At 36.7% G+C, this 17067-nt stretch overlaps 1 protein-coding gene across 2 annotated transcripts in view; it reads right to left on the bottom strand.

Annotated features, from left to right (window-relative positions):
* LOC150098040 (uncharacterized) overlaps positions 1-17067 on the bottom strand; it is a 120552-nt gene that overhangs the window by 8248 nt on the left and 95237 nt on the right. The window lies entirely within an intron of this gene.

Genomic DNA, 17067 nt, shown 5'->3' with positions numbered 1-17067 from the left:
ATTACAGACTCTGGTTAACAGGAGAAAGAGGGGGTGATATGACAGAGGTCTATAAACTTTTGAATGGGTGTTATAGGATAGTCTGATGAAATTTTTCATTATATGAAAGGTGGAGAGAGAACACAGTGGGCACCCATGGAAGTTAAGTTTGTTCACAGTCAAGAAAGGGGTAAGACTAACTTCCATTAAAAAAAAAAAATGAGTTTTTTTTTTTTTTCAAAATTCTGAATCTATTTTTATTTCAAGTACATGTTTAAAAAACAGGAAGTTATTAACTAATATCAATATGTAAGAGCAAAAGCTTAATGGGAATGGATCTGTCCCTGTAAGGCTAGAAACTATTTATTTGAATACTGACAACAAAATATACCTGAACATTTTTTGAAGGTAAGGATGATTCCCATATTTGTAAAACTTTCAAATTATTCACATTAGGATTTTATCATTTTGTTATTATTATTATTTAGTATTGAACTTAACAATGAAGTCAAAAAACAGTATGAGATTAAAAATAATGCTGAAGGTAAAGCAACAATAAATGTACATAAGAACATAAATTAGCTGGAATAAAACATTCATAAAACAGAGTATAAATTAAAATAAACACTAAACTATAAATTAAAAAGACTAAAAACTAAAAAAAAAAAAAAAAACTTGTGATATACATGATAATTCAACAGTACAAATGACGAATGTGCTGGCCTTTTTGATAAATTCATCCAAATTTCTATGCTGCCTTGGGGATTGATTATACAGAGGTAGTCCCATTTTTACAATACTAAGCTTAGAGACTATTAAATATTGTTAACAAATAATTTTAGTTATAAGTAGGTAAATCTCAAAAATCATCATGAAATTGATTATGTGTATACTCAGGAGGGGGGGGGGGGTACAGGATAATTATAATAGTACTACATGAAAAAGTTACACCACATTACTAACTTCTGATCAACAATTTTCCTCCAAATGAATCTGTTAATCTGTCAAGATAACATTATCAGATCTTATATTTCTGACTTCTAAAGCACTTTTTACTGTATCAATCCACCTAGATATTGGTCTTTCTCTGGGTCTTTTTCCTGCCAACCTGGTAAAGAACACTTTTTTGCTAATCTTTCCTCTCCCATTCTGTTTAAGTGACCATACCACCTGAGATTAGCTCTACTAACACATTCTTGAATGCTAACAATCGCAAGTTCTTTCCTAATATCCTCATTTTTAATGTGATACTACCACTGATGCCATCTGTTCACTCGACTTATTCTTCCTCGGAACTCTCATATTTTTTGTATCCAGATTTTGATCAAATGTTTTTATCTCTGATCCAGCTCTCAGATCCATAAGTAAAATCTGGTTTGAACACTGTCAGGTATATGGTTAATTTAGTGTTCTGAGTAATTTATTTCTTATTCCATATAAATTTATTCAGCTGACTTCCTACCATACCAGCTTTACTTGTTCTGTTGTCTATTTTCATATTTAATTTGCCATCTTCACTAAAAACTTTGCCTAAATAGCTGCAATGTTTTACTTGTTCTATAGGTTCACCATTCAGGATACTGTTGACATTGTCAATGTTTCTGCCTATTTTCGCTGTCTTTGTATTGCTGATTTTCATACCAATTTTATTACAACAGATATTAAATTTAGTCAGAGAATCTTGCAAACTTGTACTGGATTTATTCACCTGCATAAAGTAGAGAGCTAAGATTAACACAGCCAATTTTAATATCTGATTTAATACCACTTTCCTTCATAACATGATCCATATATACATAATAAATAACAGTGGAGATAACGTGGACCCTTGTTGCAACACCTAATTTTACATCAAACCATCTTCCTGTACCTACTTCAATTCTAACTGCTGACTTACAGCTAAAACAGAGACTGTACTGCTCAATGTAATGTCTAATTTTCACCATACAACTGTAATGTTTTGAAGAGCTTTACTCTTGCGACCTTGTCATATGCTTTTTTCCAGATCTAAGAAATTTAAATACAAATTCTTGTTATATTTCCAAGATTTCTCATCTACTTCTCTTACAGTGAAAATCTGATCCTGACCGCCTTTGATTGGCCTGAACCCAGCTTGTTCTTCTCCTCCACAATTTTTCTTAGCATTTCTTAAGTATATTTGCATAAATCTTACCAGGAACATTCAGCAGGGAAATACCTCTGTAATTCTTAATTCTCACATTCAGTTTTATTTCCCATTTTATAGATGAGTACTATGAGAGGTCTGTTCTCATAGTACTTATGAGAACAGACCTATGTTATTATAAGTACTATAATAACAATCCTGTTATTATAGTACTTATAATAACAGGATTTCATCCTATTATTATAATTATTTAGTAAAACAGCAGAATGAGATTAGAAATAATTCTGAAGTTAAAGAAACAATAAATATTCACAGGAACATAAATCAGCAGGAATCAAATCATAAAATAGACTATAAATTAAAAAGAATAAAAACTAAAAAAAAAAAAAAAAAAATTATAATATACATGACAACCCTGCAGTACAAATGATCAGCGACCATTTCAATATTTCTTGGGGATTCATTACAGAGAAGTATTCCATTTCAATTAAGCTTAGGCTATTAGATATTTGTTATCAAATAACTTTAGCTATAATTAAGTAAATCTCAGAAATCTAAATATGCAAATTGTGTTACTAATTTTTTTTTCAACATCATCATCATCAAATTCCTCCCATGTACCCTCAAGGGGTGTACAGGATATGATAGTACTACATGAAAAATTTACATCATTACTAACTTCCTATCTACAATTTTCCTCCAAATCAGTCTGTTACTTGTCAAGGCTCCAACATTATCAGATCTTATATTTCTATCGTCTAAGGCACATTGTACCGTATCAATCCACCTATATCTTAGTCTTCCTCTGGGTCGTTTTCCAAACAACCTGGCAAGAACACTTGTTTTCCTCGCCCATTCTGTTTAAGTGACCATACCACCTGAGATTAGCTCTGCTAACGCATTCCGGGATGCTGACAATGACAAGTTCTTTCCTAATATCCTCGTTTTTAATATGATACTGCCATTGATGCCATCTTTTCATGCCTATAATTTTTCTCAGGACTCTCATATCTGTGGTCTCTAGTCTTTGGTCAAGGGTTTTACTTCTATGTTGAATACTATGGCTACTCCTTTTTCTTGTTGTCATTGCTGAATATAACATTTTGAATTTATTGCTCAGAAAAATCTCACCAGTTTTTGTCTTTTTTGTTTCAGTCACCCCTATTATGTTTTGTGGGATTCTGGTTCAACTACTGTTTCTAATCAGACATCTTGATGAAAGAATAAAGCACTTACTAACTTGCAAAGTGTTAATACATATTATGAGGGGGTTTCCAAAAAACTCAGGTAACACATTTTTTTTCTCGAAGATGTTTAATAGGGTTGCTTAAGGGTCAAAGCTGTATAACTGAGAGGAGACCTCCACATAGCCTTTAAAGGAATGCGGAGAACTGACCAGGGCTTCTGACCTAATGTCCAATCCTCACCTTCTCGTGGTGCACCCTGTTGGGTATCTACTTTGATACCGAACAAACGAGGATGGGCTGGCAATTTGGGATTTAGCCAACCAAATTGTATTCTTATTGGTTAAACCAAAATAAAAAATGATGATACAACATGACAAAATTTCATGCCGGCTGGGGCGTCGCCTGGTTAAACAAGGCCCCTGTTGTTTTCGCCAGGGAACCAGGGTGAACAGCGAAAAGTCAGCTACTGGAACAAATCTGAAAACAAACCCCAACTCAACATCACCAGAGTTAAAGATCGGTACTATCAATAAGAAGCCTGAATGGCAAAGAAATGGAGCTAGCTGAGGAATTAGATAAGTACCAGATCGACATAATAGGGGTGACTGAAACAAAAAAGACCAAAACTGGTGAGATCTTGCTGAGCAATAAATACAAAATGTTATATTCAGGCAATGACAATCAAGGAAAAGAAGGAGTAGCCATAGTATTCAACACAAAATACGAGGCTAATCTTGAATGGCAGTCAGTCTCAAGTAGAGTAATGTGGGCAAATATGAGAATGGGGAACTGGACAATGAGACTTATTTGTGCATATGGTCCCACAGAAGGTTCTGCTAAGGTAGAAGTGAAGGAATTTTTTGACGCTTTAGAAAAAGCAACTGACACAATGAAAAAGGAAAAGTTGGTCCTTGTTGGGGATCTAAATAGCAGAGTAGGAAATGATTGTGAGACATACAAAAATATTTTGGGAAATTTTGGAGAAAAGAGCAAAGCTAATAATAATGGCAAATATTTGTTGGATTTCTGCTCAGGACATGGACTGGTTATTACTAACACCATGTTCCAACATAGAAATGTGCACTAATTCACATGGAGAGAAGAAATAAGAAAAGTCTCATTGACTATGTTATTGTTGATAGTGATGTTTTCTCCCTGGTGCAGGACACCAGAGTGTACAGAGGATTTGAAATTGGAAGTGATCACTATTTAGTCTTGAGCAGGATAAAATTGAATTTCATATTGAAAAGAATAACATGTAAGAAAGTTTTAAAGCGAATAAAAGTTGAGCAGCTCTCAGATGTGAACTGTAGACTAAAATACAGAAAGATTATTGAAAAGAAAATGAAAGAGTTTGAGAACAGGAATCAAACCTTGGAGATTCAGTGGCAAGCTCTGAAGAAAACATTGATTGATTCCGCCAGAGAGGCATGTGGTGAGGTTGTGTGCAAGGATAAAAAATCAAAACTCCCTGGTTCACACAGGAAGTTAAAAAGACAGTGAAGGAAAAGAAGAAAGCATATCAAAAGTTCCTGGCAAATAAGTCAGCTTTTACTCTTACAGAATACAGAGACAAATGTAAGAAAGCTAAACAGTGTGTAAAAATAGCTAAACAAAAGTCATGGGAGGACTTTGGCAAGAATATAGACAATAAATATCAAGAAGGTGGCAAAATATTCTGGAGGTTGTTGAAGAAGCTTAGGAATGGAGGAAAGTGTGCTGTAAAATGAGTTAGAGATGATAAAGGTGACATGAAAACAGGAGAAAAAGATATCCTTGAAGTATGGAGTAATTACTTTGAAAAACTGCTAAATAAAACAAGCAGTGATGAAACAGTGGTAAAAAATACTGACCAGGCATGCAGTCAGGAATACATATCCATACTTGAAGTAGAAAAAGCCATCAAAGGCTTGAAATGTGGAAAGGCAGCAGGAGTAGATGATATTTGACCAGAAATGCTGAAGTATGGTGGTATAAAAGTCTTACAGTGGCTGCACTGCATAGTTCAGAAAGCCTGGACAGAGGGACGAATTCCCGATGATGGGAGTAGAGCTCTCATAGTACCCATATATAAAAAGGGAAATAAAACTGAATGTGAGAATTAGAGAGGTATTTCCCTACTGAGTGTTCCTGGCAAGATCTATGCAAGTATACTTGAGAAATGGTTGAAAAGAATTGTGGAAGAAAAGCTTGGTGAAGAACAAGCTGGATTCAAGCCAAATAGAGGCTGTCAGGATCAGATCTTCACTTTACGACAAATAGTCGAGAAAGCATGGGAATATAACAAAGATCTGAATTTAAGTTTTGTCGATTTGGAAAAGGCATATGACAAGGTGCCAAGAGAGAAGCTATTCAATACACTGCAGTTATATGGTGTCATTGGGGCATTATATCAAGCAATACTTAGTCTTTATTTGAGTTGTAAGTCAGCAGTTAGAATTGAAGGAAGTACAGGAAGATGGTTTAAAGTTAAATCTGGTGTGAGACAAGGATGTACATTATCCCCTCTGTTATTCATTATCTATATGGATCACATTATGAAGGAAAGTGGTATTAAACCTGATATCAAAATTGGAGATGTTAATGTCAGCTCTTTGCTTTATGCGGATGATGTTATACTTCTAAATAAATCCGCTACAAGTCTGCAAGATTCTCTGACTAAATTGAATAGAAGGTCAGCAATAAAAAGACAAAGACAATGAAAATAGGCAGAATCATTGAAAATGTCAACTGTGTTTTGAATGGAGAACCTGTGGAACAAGTAAAACATTTCAGCTATTTAGGCACGATTTTTACTGAAGATGGTAAATTAAATATAGAAATAGACAACAGAATCAGCAAAGCTGGTATGGTGGGAAGTCAATTGAATAAATTCATATGAAATAAGAGAGAAGTTAGTCGGAACACTAAATTAGCTGTCTACAAGACGATGTTCAAACCAGTTTTAACTCATGGATCTGAGAGCTGGGTCAGAAGTAAAACACTTGACCAAAGACTAGAGACCGCAGATATGAGAGTCCTGAGAAAGATTAGAGGCGTGAACAGATGGCATCAATGGAGTATCATATTAAAAACGAGGATATTAGGAAAGAACTTGACCTTGTCAGCATCCAGGAATGCATTAGCAGAGCTAATCTCAGGTGGTATGGTCACTTAAACAGAATGGGCGAGGAAAGATTAGCAAAACAAGTGTTCTCTGCCAGGTTGGCAGCAAAACGACCCAGAGGAAGACCAAGATATAGGTGGATTGATACGGTACAAAGTGCTTTAGACGATAGAAATATAAGATCTGATAATGTTGGAGTCTTGACAACAGACTGATTAGGTGGAAAATTGTAGATAGGAAGTTAGTAATGATGTAATTTTTTCATGTAGTACTGTCATATCCTGTACACCCCTTGAGAGTACATGGCAGGAATTTGATGATGATGATGAGATGTTTAATAATAGAAAGTTGAAATTATACACTAAGAAATAAGTGAACATGCATTACTTCTCCATGAAGTCTCCAAATTTGCTGATGCACTTGTTCCAACAATAAATCAGTTTATCAATATCAGCACTGAAGAGGTCCATTCCCACACCCAGTAACCAACATTGCACCACCTAATGAACTTCCTCATCCATAGGGAAATGCCTTCCAGAAAGGTGTTTCTTAATTGGGGGAAAGGGGGGGGAGGTTCTCAAACAAATAGAAGTCTAGGTTGTATGGGAGTGTGGCAGAGTTTCCCAATGATTACAGTGTGACTACTCACAAGTGTAGTACGTAATGTGTGGAATAGCAATTTTGTGCACCAAAATCACACCACCTGTCAGGAGTCATGGTAGTTTGCATCAAATGTTGGCTTTTAGTTTATCTAATGTTGCACAGTAAGGCTTTGCATTGACTATTCCTCCCTTCAGCAAGAAGTCCATCAACAGAATGCCATAGCGATTCCAGAACACTGTGGCCATGACTTTTTGGTCAATGGGAACAGTTTTGAATATTTTGCACACAGGAGATTGTGAATGTTTCCAAGTCATGAAGTCTTGTCTGCTCTCCAGGTAAAGTGATGAACCCATGTTTTGTCTCCTGTGACTAATGGGTGAGAAAATCCTCACCTTTGTTGCTGTATCACACTAGATTCTCTAGACACATCCTTATGCATGTTGCCTTGTGCTCCTCTGACAATTGTCATGGCACCTAGCAGGAGAACATGTTTTGAAAGCCAAGGACACCAAACAATTTTATAAACATTGGACTTACTCAGATTTGCTACTTGTGCAATTTCATCCAGTTTCACTTGCTGGTCTTCAAGAATGATGTCCTTAATGTACAAAATGGTGCCATCTGTCTTGCTCAATGAAGGCCTGCCTGCCCACTCAATGCCATTCTTCAATGTCACCATGGCCCACTTTAAATTCACTGCACTAAAACAAAAACATACCTGCTTCTTTGAATCACTTTCTAGCCATACACAGCAACCAGTTCATGGTGAATGTCACGTGGTGATGTCCCTTTTTCTTGTAAAAAACAAATACCTTCACTGACAACTGTTTTTGGACCACACTCGCATGACAGCCAAAATCCTGCAAGAGGAATTAAGGCAACAGCAGTACCACACTACAATGGTGGGGTTTTTAACATTATTAATGGGTCTATCTGTCCACCATGTTTTATCTAATTCCCTTTCACTATTATTAAGAAAAAGAAATGTATTACAACACTTTTTGGAAATACCTTGTAATAAGGTTGACAACACAATGAGCAAGATAAAAATGGTAAAAACTAGAAAACTTACATTAATGATAATTACTCATGAATTTAATGCTTGTAATATTTTAAATAAACATTTGCAAGGCACTGGAAAACAAAACAACAAAAAGACTGTTTTTCATTATAATTATATTCAATTTGAGTTTTAATTATAAAAAAAAAAAAAAAAAGCTTGGTGAACATGTAGAAACAACTTTTCAAATATACTATTATTATTATTACGGGTATATCCATGGGGTTGGGTATCTACTTGGATTGGATACTGAACGGACGAGGATGGGCTGGCAATTTGGGATTTAGCCGACCAAATTGTATTCTTATTAGTTAAACCAAAATAAAAAATGATGATACAACATGACAAAATTTCATGCCGGCTGGGGCGTCGCCAGGTTAAACAAGGTCCCGTTGTTTTTGCCAGGGAACCAGGGCGAACAGCGAAAAGTCAGCTACCGGAACAAATCTGAAAACAAACCCCAACTCAACAACACCAGAGTTAAAGATCGGTACTATCAACGTAAGAAGCCTGAATGGCAAAGAAATGGAGCTAGCTGTGTAATTAGATAAGTACCAGATCGACATAATAGGGGTGACTGAAACAAAAAAGACCAAAACTGCTGAGATCTTGCTGAGCAATAAATACAAACTGTTATATTCAGGCAATGACAATCAAGGAAAAGAAGGAGTAGCCATAGTATTCAACACAAAATACGAGGCTAATCTTGAATGGCAGTCAGTCTCAAGTAGAGTAATGTGGGCAAATATGAGAATGGGGAACTGGACAATGAGACTTATTTGTGCCTATGGTCCCACAGAAGGTTCTACTAAGGCAGAAGTGGAGGAATTTTTTGAGGCTTTAGAAAAAGCAACTGACACAATGAAAAATTGGTCCTTGCTGGGGATCTAAATAGCAGAGTAGGAAATGATTGTGAGATATACAAAAATATTTTGGGAAAATTTGGAGAAAAGAGCAAAGCTAATAATAATGGCAAATATCTGTTGGATTTCTGCTCAGGACATGGACTGGTTATTACTAACACCATGTTCCAACATAGAAATGTGCACTAATTCACATGGAGAGAAGAAATAAGAAAAGTCTCATTGACTATGTTATTGTTGATAGTGATGTTTTCTCCCTGGTGCAGGACACCAGAGTGTACAGAGGATTTGAAATTGGAAGTGATCACTATTTCGTCATGAGCAGAATAAAATTGAATTTCACATTGAAAAGAATAACATGTAAGAAAGTTTTAAAGCGAATAAAAGTTGAGCAGCTCTCAGATGTGAGCTGTAGACTAAAATACACAAAGATTATTGAAGAAAAAATGGAAGAGTTTGAGAACAAGAATCAAACTTTGGAGATTCAATGGCAAACTCTGAAGAAAACATTGATTGATTCTGCCAAAGAGGCATGTGGTGAGGTTGTCTGTAAGGATAAAAAAATCAGAACTCCCTGGTGGACACAGGAAGTTAAAGAGGCAGTGAAGGAAAAGAAGAAAGCATACCAAAAGTTCCTGTCAAATAAGTCAGCTTGTGCTCTTAGAGAATACAGAGACAAATGCAAGAATGCTAAACACTGTGTAAAACTAGCTAAACAAAAGTCATGGGAGGACTTTGGCAAGAATATAGAATATAAATATCAAGAAGGTGGCAAAATATTCTGGAGGTTGTTGAAGAAGCTTAAGAATGATGGAAAGAGTGCTGTAAAAGGAATTAGAGATATTAAAGGTGACATGAAAACGGGAGAAAAAGATATCCTTGAAGTATGGAGTAATTACTTTGAAAAACTGCTAAATGAAACAAGCAGTGATGAGGGCACAGTGGTAAAAAAACACTGACCAGGCATGCAGTCAGGAATACATATCCATACCTGAAGTAGAAATATCCATCAAAGGCTTGAAAGGTGGAAAAGCAGCAGGAGTAGATAATATTTGACCAGAAATGCTGAAGTATGGTGGTATAAGAGTCTTACAGTGGCTGCACTGCATAGTTCAGAAAGCCTGGACAGAGGGACGAATTCCTGCTGATTGGAGTAGAGCTCTCATAGTACCCATATATAAAAAGGGAAATAAAACTGCATGTGAGAATTACAGAGGTATTTCCCTACTGAGTGTTCCTGGCAAGATCTATGCAAGTATACTTGAGAAACGGAAGAGGAGAATTGTGGAAGAAAAGCTTGGTGAAGAACAAGCTGGATTCAGGCCAAATAGAGGCTGTCATTATCAGATCTTCACTTTACGACAAATAGTCGAGAAAGCATGGGAATATAACAAAGATTTGTATTTAAGTTTTGTCGATCTGGAAAAGGCATATGACAAGGTGCCAAGAGAGAAGTTATTCAATACTCTGCAGTTATATGGTGTCAATGGGGCATTATATCAAGCAATATCTAGTCTTTATTTGAGTTGTAAGTCAGCAGTTAGAATTGAAGGAAATACTGGAAGATGGTTTAATGTTAAATCTGGTGTGAGACAAGGGTGTACATTATCCCCTCTGTTATTCATTATCTATATGGATTACATTATGAAGGAAAGTGGTATTAAACATGATATCAAAATTGGAGATGTTAATGTCAGCTCTTTGCTTTATGCGGATGATGTTATACTTCTAAATAAATCCGCTACAAGTCTGCAAGATTCTCTGACTAAATTGAATAGCTGTTGTAATAGATATGGTATGAAGGTCAGCAATAAAAAGACAGACAATGAAAATAGGCAGAATCACTGAAAATGTCAACTGTGTTGTGAATGGAGAACCTGTGGAACAAGTAAAACATTTCAGCTATTTAGGCACGATTTTTACTGAAGATGGTAAATTAAATATAGAAATAGACAACAGAATCAGCAAAGCTGGTATGGTGGGAAGTCAATTGAATAAATTCGTATGGAAGAAGAGAGAAATTAGTCAGAACACTAAATTAGCTGTATACAAGACAGTGTTTAAACCAGTTTTAACTTACGGATCTGAGAGCCGGGTCAGAAGTAAAACACTTGACCAAAGACTAGAGACCACAGATATGAGAGTCCTGAGAAAGATTATAGGCATGAACAGATGGCATCAATGGAGTATCATATTAAAAACGAGGATATTAGGAAAGAACTTGACCTTGTCAGCATCCAGGAATGCGTTAGCAGAGCTAATCTCAGGTGGTATGGTCACTTAAACAGAATGGGCGAGGAAAGATTAGCAAAACAAGTGTTCTCTGCCAGGTTGGCAGCAAAACGACCCAGAGGAAGACCAAGATATAGGTGGATTGATACGGTACAAAGTGCTTTAGACGATAGAAATATAAGATCTGATAATGTTGGAGTCTTGACAAGTAACAGACTGATTTGGAGGAAAATTGTAGATAGGAAATTAATAATGATGTAATTTTTTTCATTTAGTACTATCATATCCTGTACACTCCTTGAGGGTACAAGGCAGGAATTTGATGATGATAATGATGATCTCCATGGGGTCAGTAGACTCGTCGCGGGAAACCCAAACTAGCAAAACAATATCTGTCATATCTCTTCTTGAATTCATTTACAGATGAAGAGCTCACAACTAAGTCAGGCAATGAATTCCACTCATTCACCACCCTCCACGCAAAAAACCTTGTTCTGACACCTTTATTAACCACACTCTTCTTTAATTTCCAGGGATGACCTCTTGTTCTTCCATCACTATCACACAGCTGAAACATTTCCCCTGCATCAATCCTATAAAAACCTTTCAGTAATTTAAATGTTTCTATCATATCCCCTCTTCTTCGCCTATCAAACAATCTCTGCAATCCACAAGCTCTCAATCTATCAATGTATGGAGCATTTTTTACATCACTCACCAACTTGGTCACTCTTCTCTGAACCCTCTCCACAGCCTCCTCATCTCCTAGGAATCCAGGTGACCAGACCTGAGCACAGTAATCCAAATGTGGAAGTATCAATGCTTTATAAAGGGGAATAATAACCTCTTTATCTCAGTGTTCCTCAACGTGTTCCTCAACAACCAAGTAATCCTATGTGCAATCTTGGACACCTTAGCAATGTGTCCTCTGAACTTCATCTCCCTATTTACCAACACCCCTAAGTCCCTAGCCTCATCAATCTCTTGGAGTACCTTTCCATCGATGTTGTACACAGCTGGTAATCTTTTAATCCCAAAATGCATGACTTTACACTTTTCCACATTGAACTGACATCCATTATCTTTTGCCCATTCTACCAGCTTATTTAAATCATCCTACAAACTTTCAACATCAGCTTGATTTTTTATTGCGCTACCCAACTTTGCATCATCAGCAAACAACTGAATATCTCCCTTTAAGCCATTTCCTATATCATTTATATAAAAATTAAACAACAATGGTCCAAGCACAGAGCCCTGAGGCACACCACTGGTCACCTGCCTAATTCTGCACTTGGCTTCTCCATACACCACCTTATAGTATCTTGTTAAGTTCTGAATTAATCAAAAATTAAATTAATTTATGATTCTTCAGACTTAACATGGGCTTGCAATTTTGAATCAATTATTGATGTACCAGAATGTACTAAACACTTGTAAATTTCATTAAAATGTTACTAAGCTGAGAATCCTTCATTTAATATGTGATATTATAAAGTATTGAGAATTACTAAACTGCTTAAGTGTAAGTATTTACAAATTGCTGGGTAAAAGAGATAATCTGATTAAATAGAAATGGCCGGAATCGAAACACGTGCATCATAGAGTATAGGTGCACCTTTTCGTAAGCAAATAAGCTCCCCCCCCACTCATACACACAGAAGAGTAGGCTAAGATTTCCATGTGTGGTGCTGAGAAAATGGGATCGATGACATGGAGTGAACGTGGGGTGCGCAATTTAAAAAGGTGTGGAGCACCGAGGAAGCTCTCTTGTGTGGAGTTGCGCTCCGGAGTCTTCGGGCAGGCTTGCTGATGTGTATGTAGCCTCCTCGTGGCATCCCCTCGTTCCTTGCAGATTCGAGACAAGGACAGAGGAACTTTGCCGTAGACCCAACAAATTACTGGTCAGTGACCAGCCCAGCAGAAGGTATTCGTCGATGCTTATGGAGATGTCGTTATGAAGTTGAACGAGTTCACCATGGAACAACGTCTACCTGTTTCCGGCGGCAGAAGTAAGTGTAGACTGAAACCTTGAAGAATACCTCAGAGAAGGCAGAAGGAACATGGTGTTGAAAGAAATTGTCCAGACGAGATATGTAAAGTGCCAGATAAGTCCCCAGCAATTGGTAAAGTACAATTCATGTTTTATTATGTGTATATGTGTATTAGAAGAATGTATGTAAATTTTAGGAAGGACTTTAGAGAAAGTTTTCTTTGAATGATAAAGTAATAATGAGAATTTTGAGTATTTTGTTAAGTAAATTAATTAAGAGCACGTGGTGCCTTAGAAATGTCTTATAATGATAGAAAAGGTTATGAGAATTTTGTGAGAAGAAATTGTATAAGAGTGCATGAAGCTAGTCCAGTTATTCAGCTAATAATTGTCTTTAGTATTATTGAATAAGTGTGATTATTCAAGTGTAAATTGTAAGCATTAACTGAAGTTCTTTGTCGTGCATACTAAGATTGATATTGAGAATCTAAGTAAATTAGTGCTCATTCATTAGCAATTAGATATTAAGAGTGAATTCATAGTATGTACAATGTTTCAATTGAATTAAATGTTTTGTTCTTTTCATCTAACTGATGACTTGCCTGATTTTCTTTTCTGTTGCACTTGCTCATAAATTACGGACCACAGCGGGAAATTAAATTATAGCGAGGCTATGACTGCAAACGTAACTCTCAGTAACATAGGATTGTATGCCAAACTGTGTTCTAGTTCCTCGATTCTACACTATCTGTTAATCTAGGATTCGGGGTGGCGCAGTGAAAAATAAATTTTCCCAGAATCCGAAAAAGGAATTAGAACCAGTGTGAGACAAAGGAATAGGTATCTGCCATTAGTGATTCCTTTGTCCCACAATCCACTAGCATCGTTCTTGTAAGTACAGATCGGCCAAGGGAGATATTGAAGTTAAAAGAATTGAGATTGAAGATAAAGTTTTAGTATAATTAAGAATAATCAAGAGATAAAGATAAGAGAATACAGACCACATATAGAGTAAAATTAAGAAAATTAAAATAAGAGTAAGATTTTACAATCTCTCCCTGAGCCATTCTCCTATCCATATCACCAATTTAGTATCCATTCCCATCTGCTCCAATTTGTGTAACAGTGTTCTATGGGGTATCCTGTCAAAAGCCGTAGCAAAATCCAGAAGTACCACTGTGTAGCCAGTTCCTTTGTCCAACTCAGATGTCATTCTATTATGGATAGTTAATAGACTGCTAAGGCAGGATCTACCTTTAACAAAACCATCTTGGCCTCTGTAGAGTATCATATCCTGATCCACCCATTCTTGAATTTTGTCTTTAACCAACTTTTCCAATACTTTTACCACTACTCCTGAGATGGTGATTGGTCTGTAATTAACTAGCGCAGTTTTACAGCCACCCTTATGCAAAGAAACCACTTTGCCTAACTTCCACTCCCTAGGGACCATACCAGAGTTCAAACTTAAATTAAATATCCAAGTAAGAGGGGTTGACAATTTATTTGCACATTCATGCAACACCCGAGCTGATATTTCATCTAAGCCTACAGCAGTGTTTGCATTTAAATTTTGCAATATATTAAATACCTCTGATTCTTTAGCTTCAATTCTCACATTAGTTATTGCTACAGGTATAGAGATATCCTCACTTGGGTGATAAACTTTTGAAAAATGATCACTCAGTAACTCGACTATTACATCTGATTTAGTCACCTCAATACCATCAGCACCCACTAAAGTTATCCTTCTGAAGTCATTCTTCCTCTTACTTGCTACATAGCAGAAGAACTCTTTGGGATTACCCTTGATCTCTTTGGCTAAGGTCTTCTCATAATCTGATTTAGCTTTTCTTACTATGCTGGTAACCTTCCTAGCTTGAGCTTTGTACTGCTCATGGGTGTACTGATCACCTTTCTCCTTGTAAATTCTCCATAACATTTTCTTTTTTTGCAGATCAAGCTTGATACTACTGCTCATCTATCTAATGCCTGCCTTGTTTGACCTCCTGACCATGGGGACACAATCTGATACTGCTTCCCTCAGATACCTGCTGATTTTATCCCATGCACTGCTAACATCTTTCCCCTGCAATATGTTCTGCCATGGGATGGCTGCAAGCTCACTCCGAAGCTTGTTATAACTGCCTAACCTGTAGTTCCGTATATACCCCTTCTTAACAGAAAAATCCACAGATTTTGCAACCTCCCAAGTCAATACCAGATGATCGCTTTCACCAATTGGAGGTAACGAGGACACCTTACTTATGCATATAACCTCTGAACCAATAACCAGGTCCAACACTCTCACACCACATGTCCCTTCAGTTATGTGCTGTTTCAAGTAATTATCTCGTAGAAGATGTATGAACTCCATTTCCTTTTTGCTATGTGATATTTCCTCCTTCCAACTGATATCACCGTAATTTAAAATCCCCCATAATAATCACTAAGCCTGCACTCTTTGCACTAATTTGCTGATGCATGAATTCAACATCCCCCCCTGTACTCCCTGGCCTATAGCAGCATCCAACTGTATATTTGGTTGCATTAGTCACTATTTCGCACCAGACTGCCTCAAATGAACTCTCATTCACATGTCTATCATCTTGATATACTACTTTCTTTGGCTGCAACATATCAGCTATCATCAACAGTACTCCTCCCCCTGTTCTATCTTCTCTATCCTCCCTGAAAATACTGTAGCCATCACATTCAATTCTAGTGACCACATCTTCTGCTGACAGCCAAGTTTCACTAATGCCTACAACTTTTGGTGAGATTGCACTGACTAATGCCAAAAATTCTTCTCTCTTATTTCAAATGCTTCTTGCACATCAGTATACAAAAATTGCAGATTCCCTCTAGATCTTGTACGGCTTTAGAACTGATATATAAGTCACTAACTTCCGTATTCCAATGCCGATTTTTATCCCCTCTCTTCTGCAATTTATTCTGCGTATAAGGATCAATAAATATACAATCAGGGCTAAAGTTTCTCTCTCTTACACTCAACCTTTTCAATATTAGTTTCTCTGCCCAATAATTTCAACTTGTTCAGAAAACAGTAACTTCTTCAATCACTTATGTCCTTCCATGTTAAGATGCAGCCCATCTCTAGCATACAACTGCCTTTTTCCTTCAAACACACTCCAAACATCAACAAATTCCAGACCTCTTTTTTTTGCACATTCTTGCAATCATATCATTCATTATCATCGCTCGTCTACTTAACTCGTAATGTCAAAATGAGGCAGCACACACACTATCCTCCCATTGACACTTTTCCTCTTCACAATATTTAACAATGTTCTTAAATCTTTTCCTACCCAATTTATACCACCTCTCAGGTCATTCGTACCCACCATAACTATCATCTTGTCTGCTTCATGCCCTCTCTTTATTGCTAAAGCCACTCTTTCTATTGTCCCACCAGCCAAGCACTCCTCATGCATACCACTCTCCATACCCTTAATCATAGAATCACCACATATCTTACAACTCTTAACTTCATTCAAATCCACACAAGCGTCACTCATGGACTCATTCTCTACGCTATTCAGCATGACTCTCCTAGCTTCATTACTTAACGCTCTATTACTTACCCCCCCCCCCCACTCTCACGACATCTCGTTTCTTCTAGGCCACTTGTGGTTTTATTTTGTTGACTCCCAATCACTCCCATACTATTTATTACTGCATCATTTACCAAAGACTCACCCATATGTAATCCTGTTCTAGTTACTTCAGTTAAAGTAATCTCTATAGTCCTAATTTCTCTGTTTAACACATTAAACTGAGCTTTAACTTCCAGTATCTCCTTACCGAGCACTTCCACTTCCTCATGAAGAAGAGGAAGGTCATTTTTCATTTTCATTAACTCCCGCCAAAGTTCTTCTGCTACGGTCCCAATGTCAGC

This window comes from Typopeltis vanoorti, chromosome 16 (genome assembly GCF_054136105.1).
Source record: "Typopeltis vanoorti isolate ZY-2024b chromosome 16, IOZ_Tvanoo_1.0, whole genome shotgun sequence".
Taxonomy (NCBI): Eukaryota; Metazoa; Arthropoda; class Arachnida; order Uropygi; family Thelyphonidae; genus Typopeltis; species Typopeltis vanoorti.
This window is presented reverse-complemented; position numbering and strand designations above follow the sequence as displayed.